Genomic DNA, 7,066 nt, shown 5'->3' with positions numbered 1-7,066 from the left:
TTCCAATTACCGCCCCATATCTTTGACATCTGTTTGTTGCAAAACCATGGAGCACATAATCTATTCTGGACTTGTAAAACACCTTCAAGACAACAGTTTTTTCACATCAGCGCAGCATGGCTTTCGATCAGGGCTGTCATGTGCAACGCAGCTAACTGAGTTCATTCATGACATTGCATCCGGGAAGAACGACTGTTTTCAGATAGATGCTATTTTTCTAGATTTTAAGAAGGCCTTTGACGTTGTGCCGCACCACCTTCTTTTAAAAAAAATGTCATGCCTTGGTGTTAAGGCAGAAGCCTATGGCGCTAGTAGCTAATTTCCCCCTACCGTGTCCGTCTGGAGGGGTTAGGAATGGCGACAGCGGGTCGCGCGCTTCGGATGCTTCGGACGCTGTCCAAGGCTGCGGGAAACGAGGACCAAGGGGCCGACGACCCCTTGAAAGGATCCCTTGACAAACATAGAAGTGGGGGTGGGGGACAATAAGGTCGGCGACTCCTTAAACCCCCGACTGTCTAGCTAAGCAGTGGCGCCTCTAGAGTCGGGCTCTGGCGAGCACTGGGCTCCGCCTACTTGTATGTGCAGTGCCACTGCAGCAGTATTGGTTGGAATTGGGCGAGAGCCGGTTTATTAAAGCTCCGCCCAATTATCGAGGGGATAAAAACCGCTGCAAACAAAGAGCGGGAGGAGCGCGCCGAGTCTCAGTCTCGGCCGCTTTTCTACAGCCCTTTTTTTAAACAGCCTTTTTTGACAGCCTTTCTTTAAATCGCCTTTTTCTTAAGTTCGTTGTGTTGTGGTCTCGTCTTCAATAAATTAGTTTTTTGCTTCAGTTTTGTCGCAAGAAGTTTGGAGTTGCTGCCCCAACCGGCAACGTGTCGCCGGACGAGCGTACGATCAGACCAACCGGCCATTCCATTGCGACTTCTTTTCTATTTAACTCTTGGTCTCCCTGACTATCTGTTCGGTTGGCTACAAGATTATTTAAGGGCACGCCAGCAGCAGGTGGTAATCAATGGTGCATCATCCTCGCCTGTCGATGTTCTATCTGGAGTGCCACAGGGTTGGGTGCTCGGACCATTACTGTTCCTCATATTCATCAATGACATACCTGTCGGCCTCAGATCCACTGTCAGACTGTATGCTGACGATTGCGTTTTGTATTCCCCTGTCACGTGCCTTGATGATCTTTGTGTATTACAGGCTGACCTTGACAGAGTTTGCGAGTGGTGCTTGAAGTGGGGCATGCAATTGAATGTATCTAAGTGTTTCCATGTGCAATTTACAAACAAAAAAAGAAAATTCTTGGATCGTACCTTTTAAACCATGACACTATCCAAACTACTGATAAGGTTAAATATCTTGCTGTTATACTCACAGCATCCCTCGACTGGACAGCCCATGTTGACATGATAACTGCCAAAGCTTCTCGTCTTTTGTATTTTTTCCAACCAAATTTCAAAAGCTCTCCCCAGGTACTAAAAGAAACATTATATTTGACAAATGTCAGGCCAGTATTAGAATATGCATGTGCAGCATGGGACCCTTTCACGGGTACACTCATTGACAAGTTAGAAAGGGTACAGAAACGCGCTGCAAGGTTTGTGACTGGAAATTTTAATTTTCATATAGAGAGCTCCGAACTTCGCGACAGTACTGGTTAGAAGACTTTAGCAACCCGACGAAAAATCTTCAGGCTGAAGTTCTTGCACAGTATATACAGTGATTGTACCGGTATTAATAAAAACACTTATCTAAAGCAGCCATATTACATTTCGGAGAGACTCGATAACACGAAAAAGATTAATAGTTTGTTGAGGATTTGCGGGGTCGCAGCGGAGCACCAGAGAAAGACGACCAGCGTGGCAGGCTTCTAGTTCCGGACTGCCCGTGCCGGGCGTGTGCCCCCAGCACGCGCTGTCCATCTTTATTTTCCTCTTTATTTTCCTCTTTATTTTCCTATTTTCCTCCTCACGGAGCTTGCGTAGGGTAGTTGGTGCTGGGAAGTCCTTAACGGCCTGGACGTGAGAAGGCAATGGACGAATTCCCAGCGCCGAGATGTGGTGGCCCAAGGACTCGAGCTCAGAAGAGCCGAAGACACATTTCTGGGCATTGACGACCAAGCCAAACTCTTGGAGGCGTTGAAAGAGTTCCCGGAGGTGACGCTCGTGGTCCTGTGGAGTACGACTCGCGACGAGGATGTCATCGATGTAGGCGAATACCGCCGGGAGACCACGCGTCACTTCAGCGATGAATCTTTGGAAAGTTTGAGCTGCGTTGCGTAGCCCAAAAGGCATGCGCACGTACTCAAACAGTCCGAAGGGTGTAGTGATGGCCGTCTTCGGAATATCGGCCGGCTCAACAGGGATTTGGTGGTACGCCTTGACAAGGTCCACTTTACTAAAGATCTTGCAGCCATCCAGATGTCCAGTGAAGTCTTGGATGTGTGGAAGGGGATAGCTGTCGTGGACCGTGTGAGCGTTGAGAGCCCGGTAGTCGCCGCACGGACGCCAGTCACCCGGAGCTTTCTTGGGCACCAGATGGAGTGGTGAGGCCCAACTACTGGATGAAGGGCGAATAATACCCAACTGGAGCATGTGGTCGAATTCCCGTTTTGCAATAGCCAGACGCTCACCGAAGAGGCGGCGCGGGCGAGCTGCGACAGGTGGACCACGCGTGACAATGTGGTGGGTGATACCGTGCTTGGGTGGCTGATGTAGATTACAAGGCTTCGTGACCTCGGGAAAGTCTGCGAGGACTTGAGCGTATGGGCATGACGGAAGCAGAGTTCGGATGCCAGTGGAAGCGACAGCTGATATAACGCCAGTGATGGAAAGGCGCGTCTTGCTGTCGATGAGACGATGGTGACGCATGCTGACGTCCAGATCAAAATGCGTCAGGAAGTCGCAACCAAGGATGGGTTGATTTACATCAGCGACGATGAAGACCCATCGAAACGTGCGCCGCAGGCCAATGTCCAGAGTGAGGGATCGGAGACCATACGTTGCGATGGAGGTTGAGTTGGCCGCACGGAGAGTAGGTCCATGTGACTTGGAAGCACGGTCTGCCTGGGAGGACGGCAGTACGCTGACTTCGGCACCAGTGTCGACGAGGAAGCGCAGTCCAGAAATGCGATCCATGATGAAAAGGCGGCCAGGTTGAAGAGCGAGGTCACACGCCGCTGTCAGTGATCTCGCCGCGCGTTTCCCGACCAGTTGCATGGTGGAGTGCAGTGGCGAGCGTTGTGCTGGAAAGCTCGGTGATACCAGCAGAGATGCGGACGGCGAGGACAGGACGATTGCGGACCACTCGGCGAAGACGAACGGCGGCGATGTGTTGAGGATAAACCGTGCGTTGCATGAGAGGACGCCCGAAGGGCATCGATAGAAGCGGCCAGCTGATCGATCCGGGCCTCTAACCGTGAAATGACGGAGGTCTCCGGTAGAGAAGAGAGGCCGGCGACGCAAGGAGAAGTCGCGTCGTGGACTCGATCAGCGAGCTGGGCGAGGTGGTCAAGGGTCAAGTCGCCCGCAGCAGCCAAGACGAGGCGGGTGTACTGCGGCAAGCGTTGCAGGAAGAGCTGCCGCAACAGTGCGCTGTTGGAGTCTGCATTGCTTTCGCCCAGGAGCTGCCGCATGCTGTTGAGCAGCTGAGAGGGGCGACGGGCTCCAAGCTCTTCGTAGGTGAGCAGCTGCCGCAGGCGCACACTCTCTGACGCCGTGGTGCGGTCCAGAATGCCCTGCTTTAGTTGTTGGTACGGGGTATCACCCAAGGGTGCAGCGATGATGTCCGCTACCTCTAGAGCCACCTCAGGAGGCAGGTTGGAGAGTAAATGATGAAACCGAGATGCCTCCGAGGTGACGTGGTGCAGATGGAAGATGGCTTCCACTTGGGCGAACCAGATCTGCGGGCACTTGGAACAGAATGTTGGGAGGCGGAGCTGGAGAACTGCGACGTCCCGTGGGCGCAAGATAGCGTCAGGCGGAAGGTCGCCTGAGGGCGGTAGGTTGCTGGGGTCGGTCATGTCCTAGGCCGGAGTCACCACTGTTGAGGATTTGCGGGGTCGCAGCGGAGCACCAGAGAGAGACGACCAGCGTGGCAGGCTTCTAGTTCCGGACTGCCCGTGCCGGGCGTGCGCCCCCAGCACGCGCTGTCCATCTTTATTTTCCTCTAGCGCGCGCTGGTACCGCCGACCTCAGCGCCTGCGCTTTATAGCGTCGCCGGGCGCTATAAGTTATCAATGCCGCATTAATGTATTTAAGTATTCGTTTTTCCCTAACACAATCCTGGGCTGGAATAAGCTTCCGAATGATGCGGTTTGTGCACCTGATTTCGAAAGTGCTGTTGAAGCGATAGTCTGATGTATTTTTTTTAGGTCTCGTGTGTTTACCAGCTCTGTGCCATCACTCATTCTAGTTGTAAAGTCATTTAGTCTTCTTTTAATATGTTGTGTTATCCTTGCTGACATGTTTTCCAATATCTTCTTTGCATTTGTTATTGTATATAGTAATAACCCCCCTACAATAATGCCTCATGGGCGCTGTAGGTACTTTGAATAAATAAATAAATAAATAAATAAATAAATAAATGGACGGACGGACGGACGGACGGATGGATGATGGATGGATGGATGGATGGGTGGATGGATGGATGGATGGATGGATGGATGGATGGGTGGATGGGTGGATGGATGGGTGGACGGGTGGATGGGTGGGTGGATGGATGGATGGATGGATGGGTGGATGGATGGATGGATGGATGGGAGCGCCCCCTTTGAAACGGGGTGGTGGCAATTGCCACCATGCTCAGCTTTTCTTTCTTTACTATTTTTTTTGTTTACTGTGTTGGCAATTTTCATTAAGATTCGGCATCATTTTTACCTACGGTTTCCTACAATTCTAACCTCATGCCACATCTCTGCTTTTCAGCCACCAATCCTCCAATCGCTTTTTGCTAACTTCCACTGCAGATCTATTTACATGACCATTGTTATCTTTAAACCCTAGGGCCTCAGGTAGAGTGACTGTGCCTGCATCGACATCCGGTTGGATACCATCACATTTTAGTATGAGGTATCCAATTGTTTCCACAGATCTACCACACACTGCACATGTGTCATCTTCTTCGTTAAGCTCACAATGCATTGTTTGGCGCCATCCGACGACGCACAGCAGCGTGCAGGCGTAAGCAGCGGAAATAGAAATTTCGGCAACAATGACGTCACTGCCGAGATTCCTCGCACTCCTCCATCGTAGTGAGGAGAAGCCTAAACATCGGCGCAGTTTTAATCGGCGATTATGTCACCATTTTAAATGCTAGCGCAAAAATACTTTCGTGGTTTATCTAGAAGCTTGATAGATTCAAATTCTTGAATAAGCTTGAATTCTCAAAAAACTGTTTCAGCTTCCCTTTAACGCCCCCAGTTAGCTGTGGGGGTATCAAAAGGAGGAGTCGCGCGGAGGTAAGGTGACAGAACTTGCGTCCGCGTTGGGCCTTCCCCTCCACACGGACCCCGTCCACCCAACACGGCTAGGGAACTCCGTGACACGGGATAGATGTTCGGACTTAACCTCAACCTTAACATATGACACGCAGACTGGCTCAACACCGAGGAGACCCTCGGTAGCGACCACTGCATCCTTACACGCCCCCTCAAGCGTCCCAGAGCACAAGCCCGTATTCCAGATTGGACAAAATTCAGGCAAAATTTTGATTCACATGATAATACACCCAAGGCTACCCAGCATGGTCCCAACAGCTGCTGACACACCTTTTCTCGCATGAAACTGACATCCAGCTCTCAGAAGTGGTCACGGACGTGGATAACCACCTTCTACACCTCTGGGAAGGCCGTCGCAGCCTCGTCTGCAGTTGGCGACGCCAGAAACATAATAGGAAGCTTAAAGTTCGAATTGACGAGCTTACCCAGAAAGCTGCAGAGTACGCGGCCCAACTCGCCGACTCCAACTGGGTGGATAGATGTAACGTGGCCGCGCGACAAATGTCCAGCCGCAACACGTGGTGTCTCTTTCGAGCCCTAATCGACCCAACCCAAACACGAACCGAAACACAAAAACATTTGCAGCGAGCCATGCACGCTTTTCCTGGCAACACAACTCAACTGGCACAGAAACTTCGGGACCAGTATCTGCGTACAGCCAAAGACCCCCGTGGATCTGCGTACTCTTATGCAGGCAGAGAGAACACGGTGCTGGATCAACTTTTCCAGCTTGATGATCTGCGGGCGGCTCTCGCCAAAATGAAACCGGGCATTGCGCCAGAAAGGGATAAGGTTACTGTCAACCTTTTGACTAACCTGCCCGACTTGGCATATCAGTCCCTCCTCGAGTACATTAATGCGATTTGGCGCGGTGACACGTCCCTGCCAATTGACTGGAAAACGGCTCTGGTCACATTTATTCCTAAAGCATGCAAACCAATTTACACAGATAACCTTCGCCCCATCTCTATCACCTCTTGTGTGGGCAAACTAATGAAGGCGTTGGTGCGGGATCGGTTATCTGCATATCTTGAAAACAAACAAGTCTTTGCGAGCACCATGTTCGGGTTCCGCCCACACATATCCGCTCAGGATGTCCTCCTGCAACTCAATCGGGCAGTCCATGACCCCCTCGAATGCCCCCATAATGACCTTGTAGTACTCCCCTTGGATCGATAAGGAGGATTTGACCAGAACTACTGCGGCCTCTAAAGATTCCGATACATATGGCAATTTCTAATGGATCGTCAATCCTACATCCGCATCCGAGATAGAGAGCACGGTCCTTAGCTACTCGGCAGGCGGGGAACCCCCCAAGGTGCGGTACTTTCCCCGCTGCTCTTCAATCTGTCTATGATGCACTTGCCGGCACGGCTGGGTGGTATCGCCGGCGTGCAGCACGCCATGTACGCCGATAAAATCACTCTGTAAGCCACGCAGGGCAGCACAGGGGACATTGACGCCAGCCTGCAAACAGCGACGACGATAGTAGACAGCTACGCCCGCCGCTGCGGTCTTCAGTGTTCCCCTAAAAAATCAGAATTTATGCCCCTCCACCCTCACAAAAAT

The sequence above is a fragment of the Amblyomma mixtum genome, chromosome 10 (genome assembly GCF_055824585.1).
Source record: "Amblyomma mixtum isolate Tamu chromosome 10, ASM5582458v1, whole genome shotgun sequence".
NCBI classification, from domain to species: domain Eukaryota; kingdom Metazoa; phylum Arthropoda; class Arachnida; order Ixodida; family Ixodidae; genus Amblyomma; species Amblyomma mixtum.
The sequence above is the reverse complement of the archived record's forward strand: the minus strand, read 5'-3'. Positions refer to the sequence as shown.